The following is an 8,039-nucleotide window of genomic DNA, read 5'->3' on the forward strand; positions in this document are numbered from 1 at the left end:
CAATTAAGCACACTTCTTTTTCAAAATGCTTAGACCTCTGTTCACTATATTTGCGTACCTTTATATTGCTGTTTGATTAGCATGTTGGTCTTCTGCAGGTTTGCACATTATTGTGAATTAGTGACTCTTCTATGTTTGAGATTTTCATTCAACCAAATGCATTCAACCAAGCAGGAAGGCAGTTTTGATCTAGGTTAACTACTAAGAAATGAAACATTTAAAATATGCCATAGCTATAACAGCTTGCTAATAAAAGAGAAATGTAACTTTTGTTTGTTTATTACATAGAAAGTTGTGTTGTCTTAAAAAACTGTAACAAGAGGAAGTTGACTTCAAAAAAAAAAAACTTAAGTGGATTCATAATCACTTAATGAAACTAGAACATTTCAACTGATGATCCACTTTCTTAGTACTTACAACTTTTTAAAAGAAATGATTGACTTGTTAAAGCATATATAAAGTTCCTACCAATGAATTACTGAACATTTGGGAGGAGCCTGAGCTTCCAGATGTTTTCTAGGCAGTGACACTGCCTAGAATCATCTTCATCTTCACAAATCATTATTCTGCTTAATTTGTATTTTTCTGCCATACCATATTCATTTTTTTTTCTGCATTGAATTTCTATACCTTTTTGGCAATGGCATCATTTCAACATATTGCTGAGCATCGCAATGAAGATTTGTGTCGAGAATGTGCTTTGCCCATGAAGCCAAAATCTATGACATTAACCAAGTCTATGAGGACATGAAAGATGACACACTGACTTAAACTGCTGGATGTTCACTGACAGCAGTGTAGATATGAATGATCCATGTTACTAAAACATTGACAAGAAAATCTTCAGTTTGCACATGTACAAAGACAAACATGCACACTTTAGGATCTCTATCGACATTTTTAGTTGAAACTTAAAACTGAGAGAGAGATTCGCCCTGAAGCTGGTGTTGATAATACACCTTTGTGACCCTGGACCACAAAACCTTAAGTCGCTGGGTATATTTGTAGCAATAGCCAAAAATACATTGTATAGGTCAAAATTATTGATTTTTTATTTTTATGCCAAAAATCATTAGGGAATTAAATAAAGATCATGTTCCATTAAGATATTTTATAAAATTCCTACACAGGGGGGCCACCTAATCAGAAGCTTGGCCCACCCTGGCCTCACACTACATAGCCTAACAGCCAATCACAAAATTGGAGTGATATTCAGTTACCGCTCACACCAGAAACATTTTAATATTGTATATAGTTTTTGCGCTATCAATACACAGGGTATTGAAATCGCTTTTGCACTGTTTACTTTCACTTTTGATTTCGTGATTAATGCACACTCTGTGTAAGAGATCAGTGTTTGTCATTGAGCACAAGATTGAACAGAAAATCCTCCAGCATGGTCTGTCAGCTCGTGATTAGTCAAATCTGACTCCTGCTCGTGTTGGATGCAGGATTCTCAAGTCTGCATTTTTTCCATGGAATCTACCCTGGTGAAAAAAACAGTCATGTTGCTGGTCAAGGACCAGCATGAACCAGCAAAGGACCAGCTTAAACCAGCAAAGGACCAGCTTAAACCAGCATCAAAACCTACCTAACCAGCATTCCAGCATCAAAACATACCTACCAGAATATGCTGTTTTTTTTTCACCAGGGTACTTGTAAACTGTTTTCATGGGTTGATTTTCTCTCTTGGTTTAAAGGTTTGAAATATTGCAGAAATTAAATTTCAATGAAACACTTGTATTGAAATATTTTGCATTCTACCCATGATAAAACTGTGCTAGGTTTTGTGAAGGCCACTGATAGAGAGCATTTGAGCTGTGTTTATGTACATAACAGTGACTGTAAAATGTGTATGTTTTTATATGGAAATGACAGATATAAGCTTTTATATTTGGGATATGGTCAGTGTGCTGTTTTGGGCTGTTCTTGGCTGACAGTTAAGTTACAAAGCGTATGTTTTCCAACTGAACTAAATGATTTTTATTTCTATAAAAATGCTAAATGTCAGTGAAGGCAGTGCAGTGGTGGTCAAATAATGTAATCAGTGTATGACCATATACCAGTGGTTACCAAACTTGTTCCAACTTACCTCAACACACCTGCCTGTAAGTTTCAAGTATACCTAAGACCTTGATTAGCTCAGGTGTGTTTGATTAAGGTTGGAGCTGTGCAGGGACACCGGCCCTCCAAGTCTGGGTCTGGTGACCCCTGCCATACACCGTGTAACACCAACTACCCCAGGTGAAAAAAATGTGCAATTCCATAATGTAAATTGCTAAATTTTCAAACACTAATTTTGTACTTAATATACTAACAATTATTCTTTAGTAAGATAATCTTAAAGGGGTCATCGGATGCAAAGTTCACTTTTACACTTAATTTGAACATTAATGTGTGTTGGCAGTGTGTGTACACAACCACCCTATAATGATAAAAATCCACCCAGTGGTTTTTTTTATTTAATCTGTAAAAGTAATTTCCCCTTTTTTTAAATCAAGCCATTCTCAGCATCTGTGCTGCTCCAACGATAGTTGATTGACACGGCTGTCTTACCTTATGTTTGTTTGTGAAGGGAATGTGCAATCGCCTTTCCTAATAACATGCTAGTTAGCAAGTTGAGTGGCAAAATGCGGCTAAAGTAAACAGGCTCGTCACTCCACAGAAAGAAGAGAGGGGCGGCGCGATCAGAGCTTAACTTATCAGAGTCAGAAATTCAACAAACAAACACACACATGGTTAGGCTTTTATTTGTGCATATAACATGAGTCGATCTATGGAAATTGTGGTGAATGCTTCTTTGGACATGCGGAGCTTCACAGGCTCTTGGCTGCTTTACTTTTTACTAACCACCAGATCGTGCTGTTTTCGACACTCTAGAAGCTTTGAATCTTTTTTCCGAAACCGTCAGGGGAATGTCTCTGTGTTTCACGAGGCTTCATTTGCCCGTCACACCTGTCAGCTGTTGAATAAATGAGTGTCATGTCCTGCTTGTTTACTTTGAACCGGAAGACGCTCCCACTTTTGACGCAAAGCCTCATGGGGCATAGGAAACTTGTGGATAAACGAGGAGACCTACAGGATTTCAAAACATTAATAATAATTTGTGATAATTCTGCACAATGCAAAGCATTTAAAAAATACATTGAAATATTAAATAGTGTCTTAATTAAATGATTTTATTGTAGTTACATTAAATGATTGGTGTTGCTGTGACTTTACATGAGCAGGTTCACTACTGGCTGTTTCAGAGGTCAAGTGGCCGCCATTTTGGGTTGAAATCATTGTAGTCCTTAGTTTACAACACTTAAGTGTCCCCACAGTCAGCACTTAAGATTAAGCCTTAGACTTTACTGAAAGTAGCTTTTAGCTTCTTTATAAAAGTCTTCTACTCTTAGAAAATACCTACTTTTTTCTAAGAATTTTTTGACGCTTAAGTCAAAGTTTAAGACCATTCTTAAGAGCATTTCTGATAAGTTTTATACATACGGGCCCAGCAGTGGTTCTGGGACATTGGAAAGGGACTTTTTTTAAAAGTAATGTGTTCAGCTTGAAATGAAGGAGAGTAAGGAAGGAGAAATATTACTGTTCACTAAATTACAGTTATAAATCAAGTTTAAGTAATCTATTAGTATTCTTTGCAAATAAAATGTTTGTTATAAATAATTAGGTTATTGGTTTTGTATTTCTGTATAGGAAGTTGGTATAGCTTTGTCTGCTGTTATTTGTAATGTGAGTATACCATTGGTGTCACAGTCATCAGTTGGTGTGCCCAAAATGCTCACCAGAGGCCACTCTTGTGTCTTTTTGTGAGCACATGGCTTGTCCTACCACGGCTTTTGTTTAGAGATAAAGTCTAGCATGGTAAAATGTATAAAATGCTTTCTGGAGACTAGTGTTGCCATCAAATGTCACAAAGTAAGACGTCTAATTTTTCTCCCTACAGCAAAGTGAAATGTTAGCTTGCAACAAAACCAGCCAGACGGTCAACAAATCACACAATTCCATGCATTCTCTTTAAGAAAAAGCCTGCAAGACAAAAAAAAGGTTTGCAGTGTTGGGGGTAACGCATTAAAAGTAACGCGAGTTACGTAATAATATTAATTTTTTCAAGTAACTAGTAAAGTAATGCATTACTTTTAAATTTCTAAGAAAATATATGAGTTACTTTTTCAAATAAGTAATGCCAGTTACTTTTTTCCCCATTTATTGATTGACAAGTCTCCTGTCAGGAAATTGGGAGTAAACATGATGTTACTGTATTCTAGACTAAATGTGAACATTGGCTTCATTTTATGGTTCCTGGTCTTAGTTTAGTGTGTAACATCACATTGTCATTGTTAATTTTCAGGAAAAATAAAGTAAGACCACATTATTGTCTCTAATAAAGTGAATGTTGACCAGTCTGTGTGAAGATCTCTTTATGACAGTCAACAGATGGAACAGCGCTTAAAGAGGGTCTCTTTAATGATTTGTTTTTATCAAATGCAATGGGTTTTAAACACTGGTGCAGGTCAGACTCATAATGTCAGTCTGATTTACATCTCATACATGACCAGTTTTGTTTGTGGTTTTGGATAGCTCTAAAAACGGAACCAGCTGTTTCCTCAGACCAGTTTCAATTCAGATTAATAGTCCATCACTCTAAAGTGCCACTCAGCTTTATAATGTAGCATTACATAATAAAAGCTTATATTCTACCTGTTCTGTCTGATGTTGCATTACATACTAAAAGCCCTCCAAAACTCGTATTTTACCCATTCTGTCTGTGATTTTGGATATCTCTAAAAAGAAAACTCTGTTTCCACAGACTGCTTTCACTTCAGATTGCTATTACCCCACCTCAGAATGTTACTTACACAATATCGGGACTGTCTGGTTTTGAATTACAAAATAAGATCCTTGGAATGACTTGTATGTATGCTGTTTTATTCCCCAAAAAGGAAACTCCCTGACTCTCTGAGCAGGTGTACTATCACTCTTATTTGAAAGTGGATTGCGGAAATAGGGAGTTTAATTTTTAGACAGACAAACAGAACTGACAGATAAAGTAGTTTTTTTAATGAGTTTTTGGATGACTTTTATTTTGTAATTTAACATCAGATAGTCCTGACATTGTGGGGGTGACACTCTGGAGTTGTGTACTATTATTCTGAATTGAAACTGGTTTGTGGTATCCAAGGTCACAGTGACAATGGAGGATTGACACACTGGAGTAGTGAAAGCAGTTTTTGAGTACAATAAGTAAATTACTTAAGCAGTTTTCAATTTTTGTTCACACAACACAAATTTGCAAATTATTTGTGTTGTGTTTCTCGTTTCATGTGTCACAGTAATGATGAATCTACAGGTTATTTAGTGCTGTAACACAGGACTAAATAACCTGTAGATTCACCTTTTGATTCATCAAGTTTGCCTTTTTTAGATTCATCAAGTTTTTCAGTATGAGAGTAAACCTGGTTTAAATGTCTGGAGTGTCTGTGGGAACGAAAGTAACACTTGTTACTTTTGTCCCCTTACAGTGACAACAAGTGTTTCTTTTGTCCCGCTGCATGCTAATATGGTGACTTTCTGTGTCTTGCATAATTTAATGTTTATGTCGTATTTTACCAAAAGAATATGCCAAGAGTGAGGGTCAGGTTCATGAGAGGGTGTTTCTGGACATAGGCCTATCTGTCAGGAACATCAGTCACAAGGCAGCTGCTACGTCACATTTGCCTTAGTCATATTTAGGTTTTAGCCATACTGTACCTTAGCTTTTCCACCTCCACCTATGAATTTGCAGTGTTTGAAGTGTTTTATGCACATTTCGAATTTATGCATAAAAACAACTGGATGGAAACAGGAATAGGCCTATTGTTACATTACCCAGCAGGCGCTGGACGTCTATATGACTTAAGGTTGACGTTGGACATGATGTCGGACAGACGTTGCATTTTGGTTGAGAATGAAAATCGTGTTGACGTCTGTATTTGACGTTGACTTAATGTTGGATTTTGGTTACACAACCTAAAAACAACAAAATATCAACGTCAGCTGACATTTGTATTGGACATCAATTTAACGTTGACATTGAACGTTGAATTTACATTGAATTTTGGTCAGCTGATGTCGCAACCGAAATTTAACCAAATATCAGCGTCTTATGACGTTGTGTGCCTGCTGGGTAGGTTATGAATTTATATTATGCTAGTTTATTTTAATTTTCATATTGTGCATTCAATTGATTTTTTTTATACAAATAAATTGAATAAATAAATATAAAAACAGTTCAGTCAGTTTTTCAATTATTTGATGAAACTTAAATTTAAAATGAAATTGTAATTTGATCATTTTTTGCAAAAATAAAGGACAAAATATTTTTGCAGTTATATATTAACAAGGTCATAGTCAGGTATATTTAATAGAAACAATAGTAACCAAAAATTAGCTTGTATTGTTTTGTTACAAAATACCAACTGGTACTGATAAACCACACTTCTGAGTAATTGGCAACAGCAAAAATTTATCTGTCACAAATACACACACACGGAGGAGACAGGAGGTGAGTAGCAATCCAATCCAGAGGTTTGACAAACTTGTAAATACAGCAAACGGAATGAAACAGTAGGAGTGAGTTCTTAACTGACTGTCCTTGTAACGTTGAGTAGATGTGAGTCCCAGAGAGTGAGCCACGCCAAAACCAGAGAGCAATGGAGAGATTCACATGGAGAGATGCATGTAGTCAGGAATAGCGTTAGCATGTGAATGGTAGACCAGACAAAAGGGGAATGGTGAGTGTGTCTCTTATATAGGGCGTGGCTCAACGAGGATCAGGTGCAGGTGATTAGAATTCGGGTGGGCGGTGAACATGGAGGTGTGGCAGGTGGAGGTGGCTGTGGTGAATGCCTGACACTACCCCCTCCTCCAGGGGCAGCTCCCGCAACGCCCTTACAGGTGGGGTGAATGCGGTACCTGGGAGGGAGCTGAAGCTAAAGGTGACGTCGTTGATCTGCCTCAGGATCTTGAACGGACCTATGTAGCAGGGACTCAGCTTGCTTGAGAATCCCCGCAGACGCAGACGTGGGTGGGCAGCCAGACCTGATCCCCTGGCTGGTAAGTGGGAGTAGTCCTTCTTCTGGCGTCAGCGAACCTCTTGTGTTGATGAACTGCCCACTGGAGATGGTGATGAGCTGAGTCCCACACTCTCTCGCTCTCTCGAAACCAGTGGTCTACAGCTGGAACATTAGAGGGTTCCTCCGTCCAGGGAAACAGCGGAGGCTGATAACAGAGTATGCACTGGAAAGGTGTTAAGCCGGTGGTAACTTGGCGGAGGGAGTTCTGTGCGTACTCGGCCCATGGGAGGAACCTGCTCCAGCTGTGTTGGTCCTCGTGACAGTATGCCCGGAGGTAACGTCCCCGCTATTGGATCTTTCTCTCTGTCTGGCCATTGGTCTGTGGATGATAACCGGATGAGAGGTTAACAGATACACCAAGTAGCTTAAAGAAACCTTTCCAGACATGTGAGATGAATTGAGGTCCCCGACACGTCCTCTTCCGGAAGGCTGAAGTGACAAAACACCTGCTGGAAGAGATGTTCTGCAGTCTCTAGTGCTGTGGGCAGTCCCTTTAGAGGGAAAAACTCTAAACGCACATTTTGGAGAATCGATTGACCATGACTAGTACACAGGTGTTACCTTCCGAGTTGGGGAGATCCGTAACGAAATCAACTCCTATGTGGGACCAGAGCCTCTGTGGGATGGGTAATGGTACCAGCTTTCCTGTGGGTAGTTGACGGGGAGAGGTAGACATAGCACAGACAGAGCAGCTTTGGACGTACCTGATGGTATCTTGGCGCATGCTGGGCCACCAGTAACGAGTCTGAAGGAGCGAGAGGGTCCGTTTGCTGCCTGGATGTCCAGAGCCCAGTGACTGGTGAGCTGCGGCCAGAAGGGATTGACGTTGGGAGCGAGGTACATAGATCTTCCCTTCTGGGCATTCCAGCGGAGCGGGCTCCTGGAGGGTGGCTTGTTGGATGTTATCATCTTGGTCCCAGAGGA

This window comes from Labeo rohita, chromosome 21 (genome assembly GCF_022985175.1).
Source record: "Labeo rohita strain BAU-BD-2019 chromosome 21, IGBB_LRoh.1.0, whole genome shotgun sequence".
Taxonomy (NCBI): Eukaryota; Metazoa; Chordata; class Actinopteri; order Cypriniformes; family Cyprinidae; genus Labeo; species Labeo rohita.